Raw genomic sequence first — 15,440 nt, forward strand, 5'->3', positions numbered from 1 at the left:
AGGGATATTTGGATTTCTTTTTATTAGCAGCAGTTTAAGGGAAAGAAGATGTTTGTTATGATTTGATTCAAGAATAATATGTTAAGATATTGAATTTTGTGATGAATTAATGCGAAGTTACAATATGATTTGATTTTAGTTAAGTTAAGAACTAGAACAGATATTGTAATTTAGAAAATAAGATTTTTAAGAAGAATGTTTAGTGTTGAATTTCTTAAAATGTATTTAATTTTTTTTAGAATATGAAGTTATTAAAGTAATATTTGGATTTGGAACCGAAGGAGAATAGGCAGGGGAAGTCAAAACCAAAGATTCGACCAAGAATTTTTTTTTTTTTTTTTGGTAGAAGAAGAAGAATTATTGGTATGTTTGTATTTGTTTATTGTAGTTGGGGTGGGTAAGTGTTGGGTTAATGTTGGTGATGGTGATGGATTGTTTGTTTGTTATGAAAAACTAATAAATTCTTATATAAAAAAAAAAGTTTACAGGATTTCAGTAGGAAATTCCAGGACCTGAAACAAAGCAGTACGTCCGCATGAACAGTATTGAAAGCAGGATTTTGTATAAACACCCCAATATCACCATGAGCACGAATGATCAGAAATGTTTAATAAAAAGGACTCCTGGAAGGTTTTTTTCTTTTTCACATGGGGACTTGCTTTTGGAATATGGGTTGCTGTTTTTTTTTAAGGCATTATGGAAAACATCCATCCTGGTTTCAAATATAAATGAATGGAAGGAAGTCCATTCATTTAAAAGGGGTTTGCTCCCACTACTTCCATTTGAAAGTTCCTCCTATGTCTGACTCAGGAACCTAGGAAACTGCCTTATACAAAGTCCACTGGTCCATCTAGCTCAGTATTCTTTGTATCTCTGTTTTTTGTCATTTTAATTTCTTTACTTCTTGAGATTAGAGAGAGAGAGTGAGAGAGGAGAGAGATAATTGGTTTTATTATTTTTCTATATTGATAAGCATATTTTATGGACCATAGTGTGCCACACTGGGAATCATTGGTTTGAAGGGTGGGATATTAATTAATCTATTAATTGAGCAGCAGCAACAACAAAATAAGCATGTATCACAGCTGGAGGCACAGGACACACAGTGAGTACCCTACCGCAAATAAGTATTGCAACACTTCTCATGCAGAATGCATGAAGAAATCTATGCCATGATAAATCTCCAGCTGCCCATCCATGAAGGGACTGGCATAGCAGTAAAAAAAACAAAAACCCCAACACCACATTCCCAAAATGATATTGCAGTCAAGAAGACACACCTTTTTTGAGTTCTGAAATCTAAAGGTGGAGTTCAATATGATCCAATGTGTAGAACTGCAATCAACACTGTGGACTGAACTTCCTTTACTATCCAGAATACTGGCCCCATTGCACTAGAAATACAAAAAGTCAGGGCCACTTCAGATGTTACATTTGTAGGTGTATAGCTCAGGCGATTTATGTATATCCTTAAAAATAAGACATGATGGTGTGAATAAGCATGAATTGCAGCAGGTTTGTTGTGCAGATGACATGTCAGGGAACTGGGAATGATTGTGAGCTCCCGTTGAGAGCGCATTGGGTCACAAACCTGGGTTTGAAGCTATGTTGTATGTAAAGCAGTTCACAGATCTGGAACATCTCCTGCCCATACTGAAGTCATTGATCTCATAGCAGTTTGGGTTTTTTCCTCTCTTGCATTTTCATGCATCGTCTTGGAGTGCTTCTACAAAGTGTTTCTACAAAGGCAATACTCAGGGAAGACTTATTTCTTGAAACTAAGGCTTGATTTTGGATTTCTGCCGATTCGGCTGTGTGTGTTCTCTCTCTCTCTCTCTTAGCCTTTCCCTGGTGGCATTTCTGTGTGTGTGTGTTTCACAAGGCTAGGCATATTCTATCACTGTAGTGCATTCTCTGTGTTTTCTAAGTGTTTTCAAACAGGTGTCAGCCTCTTTCCACTCTTTACATGCTACAACTTGAACCAGCAGCTTTGATCATGTGTGTAAGCAAAGCTCTTAAGTACCAGCAACAATGTTGTAGACCTAAATAGTCCCTCTGAGGAATACAATGTAAATCTAGAGACAAGGGGAAAGAAACAGGTTTGGACAGATTAAATGCTGACCAGGAGCTACCTCCCCGCACCATCCCCACCCCCCAAAAGGAAAACTCTTGTTTTGCAATTAATTTATTTTTAAAAGCTCCATAAGTTTGAATTAAAATGAAATGGGACTTATTTCTGGCAGTATCTCTGAACATCCTGGATGAGGACAAAGCTCTGGAGTCCAAATGACTTCACACCATGATTGCACATGTTGTTGAGGCCTGAAGGAATTTCTCATAATCACCTGTCCTCAGTCACAAAGTTGCACAAAAGATACCATGCCAAAGGATTGTAGCACAGAGATGAAATTCCAGGTTTCACACAATGGGCTTGTTTGCACATACATTCCCAGCTTGCTAAACCATAGTTCAGTGAGTTGAAAATTTTAATATTGGCAAATTCAACCCAACATTCCAGTCAAGCTAAATTTATTTATGTACCCATTTACTGCAATTCCTGGCTGCACTCAGAATGTGTTTGTGACAGATAGCGTAACAGTGTTTGCAACATAAATTCATAGCAAAAGCGAATCAACAAAAAATTCAATTTGTAGACATATGCACAAACATGCAAAACAGATTTCATAAGCTGCACAACTGCCCTAGCTCTGCAGGCCCCAGTTTCAAATACTGGAGGATCTGACAGGTTTGCGGGCATTCAGTTGAACCAGATATACAGATAATGTTCAGGCTTGTCTATCATATGCAAAAACTGCATTTCAAAATTGACAGGAACTTTTGCTATCAACATCCTCATGGAATCTTAATTGAAAGCTCATGTGGTGTATTGGTTAGAATGTTAGAACAGGATTGAGGAGACTCAGGTTTAAATTGTTGTTTAGTGATGAATCTCCCCGGGTGGCTGTGTGCCAGTCACTCTCCATCTAGCCTACCTCACAGGACTGGTATAAAGATAAAAGGAGATGGAAAGTAATGTATGCTGCCTTGTGTTCCTTGAAGGAAAGAGCACTCTTGAGTTGCAACAAACCATTGAAAGTTAATAAAACCACAGTTAAAATGACCCAAACACTAAAGACGCAATAGGTGTTCAAAGTCAATACAACTGCAGCCCCCAAACCAAGCAGAAGCCATTTTGCTAACATCAGCAAAGGCTTTCAATAACTATAAAAATTTAACGGGTGGTGGGAATTATTTAGGAAACAAGGGCAATTGAACCTCCAATGACACACATTGTCAGATAACCTCCCTATTTAAAAAAAGGGGGGAATACTCACTTAAGGCCACATATAGTAGAACCTCTGTGTAGGCATTGTGCCTGCTCAATAAACAGATTGTTTTTATTGCATTCATATCACACATTTTCCTCCAAAGAGCTCAAAGTGGATACATGCCTTTCCCCCTCCTCTATTAATTCCCACAACAACCCTGTGAGGTAGTTTAGGCTGAGAGATAGCAATTTGTCCAAGGTCACCCAATGAGCTTCATGGCTAGGTGGGGATTTGAATCCTGGTCTCCCAGGCCCTAGCCAGACCCTCTAACCACTATACCACACTGGCTTTCTGGAGGAGCCCTGAATTAACCAAAATTAAATTAACCTGAGTTAAACAAAGCTGAGAAAGCTGGGTGATTATTGACAGTTGGAGGTTTCCTGGTCCTGATGCCAATGCTTGTGTCCCTGGCTGCTGTGTTTTTATCTTTTAGCCAGATGCCCTTTGCTGAGGCTTGGTGGATGCAGTTTAATGTCCCAGGTCTTTGGCATCTCCATCCAAGCCCCAACTGCTGAGGAATCAATCATTACCAACTCTTGATCACCTTATAGTCAGCAGGCTGAACTGAAGCCAAACTGGCTGTTAATTGCAGTAAGGAGTGATTTCAAGGGGCTGCTTCACAGAGACTAAGGTGCTCAGCAATTTACCCTGTGCTGAAATTAGCAGGCAAAGCAGTGATAACGGGCAATAAAGAGAGCTTCACAAGCTGTTAGCAAACGGTCTCTCTCTCCCAGTTGGGTGTCACTTTATGTGGACTGTAACCAGTAAAACGGTGGCTTGAAGATGAAAGATGGATCCTTGTATTTGATTGCTTTACTGTGGATTGTTAAAAAGCTACCAATGGAGGAGTAAATAAGGTCACTCCCCTGGCTTCTGTATCCATGCCCAGAATCACCCAGCATAAATAATTTTCCAATAACTCTATGTGTTATTTTGCCCAAAGTTAAAATAAATTAAAAAAATAAAAACCTATTGGGCGCCTTTCCTTCTTTGAAGCTAAGCAGGTGTTGGCCTTAGAACATGAGCAGGACCTGCTGTACCAGATCAAAGGTCCATCTAGTTCAGCATCCTGATCTCACAGTGGCCAACCAAATGCCTATGGGAAGGCTGGAAGCAGGGTAAGAGAGCATCAGCACTCGCCTCACTTGTGATTCCCAGCAACAGGCATTCAGAGGTCTTTGATAGTGAAGATAGAACATAGCCATTGTGGCTAGTAACTATTGATAGCGTCACCCTCCATGAATTTATCTCATCATCTTTTAAAGCCATCCAAGTTCATGGGCATCATTGCCTCCTGTGGGAGTGAGTGCCATAGTTTAACTATGCAATACCAGTACTTCTTTTTGTCTGGCTTGAACCCGACCTCAGTGGGAGACCTCCTGGGAACTCCCTGTACGCTGCTTGCAGGAAAGGCTGGTGTCAAGCGAAATCAATTAGCCACAGTTTTTGTGCCAGCAGCTCCACCGCTATCACCGAAAACCATCTCTCCTCTTGATTGTGCTGAACTGATCCTAAGTAGACATTAAGCTTTATGTAACATCACACACAAAGACCTTCGAGCAGCAATGAACCATGACTGCTTGTATACACAGATAGGGCTCATCACACTAGCAGAATTAGGAAAACTCACGGGAAAGGTGGAGAAGCCCCAGGACATGCTTTATTTGGTCAGCACAAAACCTTCTAAGATTGCCTTTCTGTGAAAAGGGATTCTATTTATACTTATTTATTTATTTATTAAAGCATTTCTATACCACCATAACATAAAATATCATGGTAGTGCACAGCAATATGTGTGCAGTAAAATATAAAAACACAATCAAAACCAGTACAAAAGAATCATTCAAATGACTGATTGAATGATTGAGCAGAATCAAGCCCCAGGAACCCTAGGAAGCCCACCGTGGCTGATGCCAGCCTCCCCATTTTTAATTCTTCTTTATAGCATGGCACTGTAATGAAAAGTCCTGAGTCATGTGCGGCTGCCACTCTCTTTCTTTATCCTCCATGTTTCTGGACTCCAGCCTCAGCATACACAATGAGGAAGGAGAACACAGAAGCACTGGGGATATGCTCTGGTAACCTCTAAGCTGGATTACTGCAATGCAATATACATGGGGCTGCCACTAAAGAAACTTCAACCAGAGCAGAATTCAGCAGCCGGATTACTTACTGGGACATGACAAACCGAGTATACAGCTACAACATAGATTATGGCTCGACTGCACTGGCTGCCACTTGGTTTCCTGGCCCAATTCAAAGTGTTGGTTGAAGGGTGCAATTTAAGAAGAGCAAAGATGGCGGTGGATTTAGCCAAAGTGGGAGCCAACACGCTGAAGCATGCAGTCAGTGGGGAGGTGGTGGAGCTGAGAAGCATTTGGAGGGACTGCCCTTGCGTAGTGCTGTTCTTGCGCCACCTCGGGTGCCAGGTGTGCCGCTGGATTGCCAAGGAAACCAGCAAGCTGAGAGAGGTGCTGGAGAGTATAATAGGTGTTGCGCCAGAAAGCCTAGGCCTGCAGGAGTTTCTGGAAGGAAATTACTTTGTGGGAGAACTCTATCTAGATGAAACCAAACAGTGCTACCAAGATCTCGGGTTCAAAATGTACAATGCCTTAAGTATAGTCCCTGCAGCTCTGGGGAAGCCTGTCTAACAGGTCATCACAAAGGCAAACGCCACCGGTATTCAAGGCAACTTTTCTGGAGATCTTCTGCAGAGCGGTGGAACGCTGATAGTTGGCCAAGGAGGGGAGAATCTGCTTTTGTATTCTGCGCAGGAGTCCCCCAGTGACTACCTTCCCTTGGAGTCTATCGTCAATGCCTTTGGCATCTCTGCAAATGTAGAAGAGGGAGCAAAGCCTCAGTGCACCAGCAAGGTGTGTAGCAGATGAAGAAGAATGCAACCAAACTGCTAAGAACCTCTTGTTCTCCTCCCCGTCTCCCCTTTTCACATTTCAAATGAAGACCAAGCTAAATAAGTAAATATCAAAGTGTTGGTTGAGACCTATAAAGTATTATATGGCTCAGGACCCCAATACCTGAAGGACCACTTCTCCCTCAGTATGGACCTATTCAGATGTTAAGGTCATCACCAGAGGCCCTTCTCTTTTGTGCTTCCTCCAAGGCAGGTGCAATGGGCAGCAAAAGCTTTTGACTGTGTCGACCACAGCAAACTATGTCAAGTTCTTAAAGAAATGGGAGTGCCTGATCACCTCATTTGTCTCCTTAGAAATCTCTATGTGGGACAAGAAGCTACAGTTAGAACTGGATATGGAATAACTGATTGGTTCAAAATTGGGAAAGGAGTACGACAAGGCTGTATATTGTCTCCCTGCTTATTTAACTTATATGCAGAATTCATCATGCAAAAGGCTGGACTGGATGAATCCCAAGACGGAATTAAGATTGCTGGAAGAAATATCAACAACCTCAGATATGCTGATGACACAACCTTGATGGCAGAAAGTGAGGAGGAATTAAATAACCTTTTAATGAGGGTGAAAGAGGAGAGCACAAAATATGGTCTGAAGCTCAACATCAAAAAAACTAAGATCATGGCCACTGGTCTCATCACCTCCTGGCAAATAGAAGGGGAAGAAATGGAGGCAGTGAGAGATTTTACTTTATTGGGTTCCATGATCACTGCAGATGGTGACAGCAGTCACAAAATTAGAAGATGCCTGCTTCTTGGCAGAAAAGCAATGACAAACCTAGACAGCATCTTAAAAAGCAAAGACATCACCTTGCCGACAAAGGTCCATATAGTTAAAGCTATGGTTTTCCCAGTAGTAATGTATGGAAGTGAGAGCTGGACCATAAAGAAGGCTGATTGCCGAAGAATTTATGCTTTTGAATTATGGTGCTGGAGGAGACTCCTGAGAGTCCCATGGACTGCGAGATCCATCCATCTATCCATTCTTAAGGAAATCAGGCCTGAGTGCTCACTGGAAGGACATATCCTGAAGCTGAGGCTCCAATACTTTGGCCACCTCATGAGAAGAGAAGACTCCCTAGAAAAGACCTTGATGTTGGGAAAGATCACAAGGAGCACAAGGAGAAGGGGACGACAGAGGATGAGATGGTTGGACAATGTTCTCGAAGCTACCAACATGAGTCTGACCAAACTGCGGGAGGCAGTGGAAGACAGGAGTGCCTGGCGTGTTCTGGTCCATAGGGTCACGAAGAGTCGGACACGACTAAACAACTAAACAACAACAAGCAGTAGCCTGATGGCTGAGGAACATTCTCTATCTAAAGATGTTTTACCTGGCACCATTGTTGTCAATTTGTATATGCCAGACAAAGACATTATTGTTTCCATGGGCATTTGGGTCTTGATATGGTTTGATTTTTGGCTGGCTCTTGGCTTTTCATCTTTTGGTTAGGTCAGGAAGGATATTTTTCCTGTTACTGATTGCACCCTTTTAGGGTTCTATATGGTTTTGTTGCTTTTGGCTATTTTATCAAATTTTTACAATATTGCTTTGAGACTTTTGGGGGGTAAAAAGCTATTCTGATTATGTGTGTGCAAAATGACAGGTATTGTATGTTATTAATTTTGTGGGCATGGATCTAATCCTTAATGCTATATTCATGTTAGCTTCCATATAGAGCAGGAACCCAGCTTTATAACAAGTCTGACTAGTAGTCCTATCAAGCTCAGTACTGTCTATTCCATGAGTAAGCAAACTAAGGCCCGGGGGCTGGATCTGGCCCAATCACCTTCTAAATCCGGCCCGCGGGCGTTCCAGGAATCAGTGTGTTTTTACATGAGTAGAATGTGTCCTTTTATTTAAAATGCATCTCTGGGTTATTTGTGGGGCCTGCCTGGTGTTTTTACATGAGTAGAATGTCTGCTTTTATTTAAAATGCATCTCTGGGTTATTTGTGGGGCATAGGAATTAATTCATTATTATTTTTTCAAAATATAGTCTGGCCCCCCCCCACAAGGTCTGAGGGACAGTGGACCAGCCCCCTGCTGAAAACGTTTGCTGACCCCTGGTCTATTCCAACTGACAGGGACTCTCCAGGATTTCAGGCAGGAATCTTCTTCAGCCCTCACTGCAGATGCCAGGGAGTGAAACTGGCCCTTTAGCACTGAGATATGGTCCTTCCCTCTGAATGGGAAGTTTACGTGCATTCTTTCACCCACAAACAACTTGGCTGAGTGCTGCAGCATTTCATAGCAAAGCAGCACGCAACCTCTCCCCCACCCAGCGGCAGAGCTTCATGCTCTGGCACCGGGGGGGGGGAGCGGAGAGCAGGCAGGGCTGGTGCGCGTCCCGGGGGCATGGGATACTGCCTGCAGGGGCGTAGCGCGCATCCTGGGGACGTGGCGCCCAGTGCGGGTAGGTGGGGCAGCCACGATGGCACCCCACCAGGATCGCGCTGCCAGGGGCGGTGCGCTCCCCTGCACTCCTCTTCCTCCGCCACTGCCCCCCACCTGCCAAGTAAAAAATCCCAAATGACTGGTCAAAGCAGAAGCAGTGTGTGGGAGTGAGTAGAAATAGACATGCTGCTTTTCAAACTTTTTTATTTTTTAAAAAAACCTTCTCCCTGGATGATTTCTTCAATGCTGTTGTAGTCACACTCTTGAGAGGAGTGTCCAGCCATCAATGACATGTTAAAAATACCGAGGCAAAAGACAGGGAGGGGTGTTTAAATGTTGCAGATAATAGGAGGTGGAGTTGTATCACTATCACTGGTGACATGAGAGTCTATGACATGGACCAGGGGTGGCCAGCATGGTGGTCTCAAGATGTTATTGGAATCCAGCTCCTATCAGCCTCAGCAAGCATGGCCAATGGCCAAGGATGATGGAAATTGTAGTCCAACAAACATTGGGAAGGCACCATTTTGGCTATTCCTGATGTAGCTGGTATGTGCCTGCAACCACATTCCATGCAACAATCACAAGGGCAATGGATCACATTTTCTATCACAATGTACAGCATCTCTGTATCAGAAGCACAACATGGAGGAAAGACATCTGGACGCTGCACTAGAAATAAGTGGGAGCTGTACATCTCTTTGCACTATAGATTAATTGCCCCAAAGGACCTGTTTCTACTTCTTCTAGCATCATTTTCGACTTTACCATGAGCCGAAAAGAATGTGATTCACGTTAAGTAATTGGATAATGATGGCATGACACTTGTAATTTACATGGGAAGCACCAAGAGGTGGTAGGGAAGTAGCTGTGAAAACACCAGCATGCTCCACATCCCCGGTGTTAACACTTACTTGGCAGTCAAATCACAAGCTTGGAACACCTGCTGCTGCTACCCTGTGAGTTGCAGGGAAGTCTCAATCCATATCAAGACATCTTAGCTTGGGAGGAAACAGGTTTTTGGAGAGAGAGAGAGAGAGAGAGAGAGAGAGAGAGAGAGCACTTCCAGACTGTCACTATTTTCAGGTGGGATTCAATCACATACCAGTAAATTCAGGTTACATAATTATAGTTGATTGAGAGGTCTTGCACTACAAACCAGCTCTCCTCAAATATTGACTTTTTGCAATAAGGAAAGTGATGGGGAAATGGCCTTGAGAGCCTGGGACAAAGCACTTTCTTTGACACAACATTATCTAGCCTCCCCACAAACAAATCAGAGGGAATGCTTGCTGAATAGCCAACCTTGTCTGCCTCCAAACAAATAATGATGAATGTTCAATAAACAGGTGATCTGGAAGTACCCAAAGAGTGAGCCAAAATACACCAGCCTAGGAAAAAGGAAAAGCAGAAAGGTGAAGTGAAAAACTAAATATTATAGTCTGGGGCAAGCAGCTTTCCCAAGATGTTTTTATTTTAAAAACTTCAAACATTAAAAAGAATCCCTTAACATACAGTCTTAAAAATAAGATTTTTAAGGTTTTTAACCTCCTTCAATAGCTGCACTTTCATTGGAGAGGTATTTTAACACTTCAACTCTTAAATAAAATGAGCTGCTGGAGGAATGATATGTGCATTCAGTAAAATGTGTGTGCGTTTTCTGTATATTGTATATTCAGCTGCTGTCCAATTTAATAGTAGTTCCCAGAAAATAGCAAAGGAGGCAACATTTTTTCTTATAGTGGCAGCAATATTGAACTCCCCAAAATTCAAAAAGCACTCCAGAACAGAGCTTTCTGTTGGCAGCTATTCCAATTTACCTTCCTGAAAAGAATTTTGCCTCAGCCCCCAAATATAGCCAAAACAAAACAAACAATTTTGAGATGGGTGAAAGAGTTGCTTAAGGCTTTAAGCAAAGCCTTAAGCAAATGCCCTTGGGGATGAAAAGGAAAACCACTTGCCTTGGGCCACATAGTGGGAGATTGAGCCAAAGCTTGGGATCAACCAGTGGCCCATCCCTCCTCCCAGGGCTTGACTTTGTCCCTAGCCTGCAACTCTCACAAGGGAACCAGGGGATGCGGAAAGTTTATTCCTACTCCACAAGCAGCCTACCCCACCCCTTGGCAGTGGCGGACTTTGGGCTCTCAAATTTCAGTGGTGCCCTGCATGCCATTTGAGGACAGTAAGGTGGATTCTGGCTTGGCTCTTGATCTTCAGCACATACTGCTTTCCAAAGAGTTGATAAAGCCTTGGCATGTTGTGCCCAGCAACATCTTTAGAGCCATAGTGTTAGTGGCAGCGGCAGCAGAGAAGATGGTGTGCAGCAAGGGCAACATTGTGGTTCCACCGTGGCAGGTGCTAAGAGCACAATAGCTCATTCAGCAGCTGCGGTCCTGGGATGAGGGTTTGCAAGTCAAGCCAGTTTGATCTGGAGTAAGGGACAGAGGGAATTAAAGTATGGGGTCCTCCTGCTGGGATTTTTACAGAGTCCCTTCTTAGCTATAAATCCCTTTAAAAGGAGGGGGGGTCTTTAGAAAATCCAGCAGGAATGATCAGCAAACCCCAGGACCTCCCTACCTCCCTCGCTCTTCCTCCCCACTGGAATTGCTCTCAAACAAATGAAACGTGTGTAATTAATGGGCCAGGGGGCTGGACAGGTCCCACATGAAAGCGTTTCCTGGACTTCTTCTTCATTTGCATGGCATCAGAAGCTGTTCAGAAGGTGTGACTTTTCCCACGGGGGAGCCCTGGGCTCCATGGCACAATAAAGGCAGCACTTTGTAACTAGAATTAATTAAAGGAGTGGGGAGGGCCGATGGAGCAGGAGGAGGGCACAAGGCATGGAGGAAAGATGTTTGAAAGCTGAGCCCTGTGCAATAAACAAGCACGCTGGAGCCACCCTTGTAGAGTTGAGGCATTCCAGAGGCCATCCAAGCAGCAGAAGCAGCTTTGATGCAGGGCCCTGGCATCATGGCCTCTTCCATTCTATCCCATGGTTTCAGCTTGCTTTTCATTTTGCCTGACAAAGAGTTCTGTGTAACTGTGAAGCTTATATACTCCTGGACTTCAACATAGATTGATGGAACTGTGCATCTTTGCTTGGTTCAGAGCAGCATGGCTTGATCAATTGAATGATGGACAAGGTGCCAAAAAGGAAGATCAGACAGGATATTTTCCATCAGAAGGAAGGGAGTATTCAAAGAATCAAGAGCCTTTTGTAAAGAGACTGGGCTAGGAGAAACCAGATAAACTTGAAACATTGGCTATTTCAGTGTTTTTCAACCACTGTTCCGCGGCACACTAGTGTGCCGCGAGATGTTGCCTGGTGTGCCATGGGAAAAATTGTGTTTATTTGATTCCTATTCAAGAGAATTACTTTATATATAGTCAATATAGGCACAGAGTTAAATTTTTTAACATTTTCTAATGGTGGTGTGCCTCGTGATTTTTTTCATGAAACAAGTGTGCCCTTGCCCAAAAAAGGTTGAAAAACACTGGGCTATTTTATGGAAATCACTTGAAATCATTACATGTCTTGACTAGATTCCTAACCATAAAAGTAGTGTGACCCCCCCCTCCCCTTGCATATATGAAATCTACAGTGATTTCTGAATGTGCGCTAATTTCGGCAGAGAACATTGCACTTTATTAAACCACAATTAGGAGGAAGGTTGGAGACTATGAGCCAATGGCTCATATTCCTAAAAGTTATGGAGTAGTGTGATTCTATGTCTACTCTGAAGTCCCACTGAGGACAGTGGGGCATACAACTGGGTAAATCACATAACGAATGAAGAGGTAGAAAAAGCATATGGAAGCATTTATTCCAGATGATAGCTGCCACCCAGAATGGAAACATTTACCTGGAAGTTATTCCTGTTGAACTGAATGGAATTTACTGCTGAATAGGTGCATTAAGGATTGCCCTGTAATTTATCCCAAAATAAACTGTGGATATAATACACCAAAGAGACAACAGATAATATTATGAACTTAGAGGTCAGTTTGGTGCAGAGCTCTCACTCCCATTCAGGATCATCACAGCCCCACAGCCTGTAAAGATGGGTTTCCCTTATTTCCAACTCGTGTACAACTCACTCTTGGATCTAGAAACCTTAGTATCCATTCAAGCACAAGCAATTCTGCAACCGTATAGGGAATTTATACAAATCAATAAGGAATGGTGTTCAGTAAAGGTTCTGTAACAGAGGCCACAGCCTAGCTAGGTTTTGCTAATACTAATTGTACAGGGGACTTTGGCTATTATATAATGACAGACTTCTTGGGGGTGTTGCCTTTTCATCAAAGAAACGCTTTGCAAGGAAGGTATTAATTATACCTAGCAAACTGCCACATCCCCTACACCATGGGTTATCCTGATGCAAGAAGGGCCCATGTTAAATGGTTATTAGCTTTGCCCTCCCAAACAGAATGGTCTGAACTGACCATAAAACCTGAAGTTATACAGAAGGGAGCCCCAATTTCTTCCTTTTGTGAAAAACTGAATAGCCAGTTGCAGAAGCTTTGACTTTACCAGTTACATAATTCAGGGCTCCTGTTCTCATTTCTGCTGGTAGTCCAGATTCCTGTAGATACCTGTACAGCAAGGAGGGGGGAGCTGGGGCTTCCAGATGTTGCTGGACTCTAGTGTCCATCAACCCTATACAGCATGGCAAGTGACCAGAGATGATGGGGGGTTGTAAATCAGCAACATCTGGAAGGCCACATGTTCCCAATCACTGCTGTAGTGCAATTCCAGAGTGAACCAAAGGGACATCCTCTCTGCTTCTGAACTGGAAACTGATTCAGTGAAAATAGTTGGGCCTGAGTTCCAAAAGATGCCTGGGTTGCGCTTGCAGGATTTTCATTCTCAGGCTTTTCTTATTAAAAAAAAAGGGGGGGGGAGAAGGGAACCTTCCAACCTCCCCAGCCCCAAACATTCTACAGACCAATGTGCATGAGATTCTCCCCCAGAACTCTTTCCCAATTAGTAGCATGTCTCTCAAACTGAAGCTCACCAACTCCTGCCTCCCATCCCATTTTCAAATGTATTTCCCTTGCAGGGGATCTTTCATGCCTTGTGGCTGCTTCTGTTCCTTGCTGTTTCTGCCAGTTCATCTGCCCTTTCTAAGTGAACAAGCAGTACAAGGAACAGGAAACAGCAGCAACATCTGCACACCCTATCCTCTGGGAGGTGGTCTGATTTGGAGAGCAAGCAAAATGGTCAATGGGCTCCTCTAGTGTGTCTAGTCCCCATCCAACTAGTGACAGTCACCACATATTGCAGCACTGAATGCCACAAGTTCATTGTGCTATTACAAAGACTAGGGCCTCAGATGCAAACTCTAGATAATATTTTAGAGACTAAGACCTAAACCACATTTCTAATGACTGTCATATTCGTATTGTTTATTGTCATATTCGATTGTTAATTTAAACTTAATCCTATTGTGTTTTATGTTCGCTTAGTATGGTATGTGAATCTGGTCTGGGACCGTAATAAATTATTATTATTATTATTATTATTATTATTATTATTATTATTATTATTATTATTATATATCACAATATTTATTAGCTCCTAAAACATAATGTAGTCCTGTGCATGTCTCCTTAAAAGCTAAACTCCTTAAGTTCAACGGGACTGGCTCCCAAGTAAATGGGCAAAGGATTGTGTCCTAATGCAATGTATTTGTAATAAATAATAATAATAATAATAATAATAATAATAATAATAATAATAAATATAATTAAAAATGTTGTCAACTTAAATGAATGTTTGTAGTAAGCGGGTCAACCTCTCCTTTGGGGGGGGGGGGAGTGCTTCTGGCTTTTAGCTACGAAAATGCTTTTAATTCAATTTCCAGAGTATTGATAATTTAAGGCAGCATTTCAAAGTTTCCTGTAGCCATACTAGCTGCCCTTCCCAAGCTGTTAAGAATCTGGACACCACCACAAGCTTTGAAAAAAATACTCCCATTCCAAGACTTTTCAAAGGCGACAATTAGTTACATTGTTAAAATGTCCACAAGAAACACAAGCAGCTGTTGTGATGACCTGTCCCCAGAGAGCCAAAGCCAGGTGCCAACCCTTAAAGGATTTGCAACCCAGTTTTTTTTTTCTCACCTCTGGTGTTTGCAAATTTTCCCCTCCCAATCCTTTGTCTTCTTCCAGCGCCACCCCAAAAGAGAGAGAGAGAGAGAGAGTGAGTGAGTGAGTGAGAGAGAGAGAGAGAGAGAGAGAGAGATTCCTAGCCCTGCTACAAATCACACAGCCAGAGAGGGCACACCCCATTTATACTAGTAGAAAAATTTAATGCACATATTAAATAAATATTTCAGACAATTTCATATTCAATTTGTACACAGTAACAATTTTTCTTAAAAAAAAAAACCCTCAAGGAGACAAACTACCCCACAAGAAAGATGTGCTGTGACAACAAGCCAGCTCACAGCTTCCACACACTGAAGTTTTCAAAAGTATCTTTTCTTTTGTTGTTATTTTAAATAATCCTCTGCAAAGTAGTACCCCTTTCAAACCGAACTGTCCAGCTCAGCATCTCTCCCTCCCTCCTCGCTCTTAAAAGTATTAGTTAAGCCTTCTGAAGTTCCTGATTAGACAAAAGATGCCACCATTCAGCAGCCCATTCAAGGCTTGTGTAGCTGGATCTAATCAGGGCTCCCTGCAGAGAAATAAACTGGGACACAGGCAGTAAGGCAAGCAATATTTTCTGTGGCGATTAAAGGCCAACATCAGTATCTCATACACAGAAACCCTCATCAGTA

At 42.5% G+C, this 15,440-nt stretch overlaps 1 long non-coding RNA gene and 1 pseudogene across 1 annotated transcript in view; both read left to right on the top strand.

The window, feature by feature from the left end:
• The window catches only part of LOC117047085, a 90,864-nt gene that overhangs the window by 31,108 nt on the left and 44,316 nt on the right, over window positions 1–15,440 (top strand). The window lies entirely within an intron of this gene.
• LOC117047083 lies at window positions 5,606–6,250 on the top strand (annotated as a pseudogene).

The sequence above is a fragment of the Lacerta agilis genome, chromosome 5 (assembly GCF_009819535.1).
Source record: "Lacerta agilis isolate rLacAgi1 chromosome 5, rLacAgi1.pri, whole genome shotgun sequence".
Taxonomy (NCBI): domain Eukaryota; kingdom Metazoa; phylum Chordata; class Lepidosauria; order Squamata; family Lacertidae; genus Lacerta; species Lacerta agilis.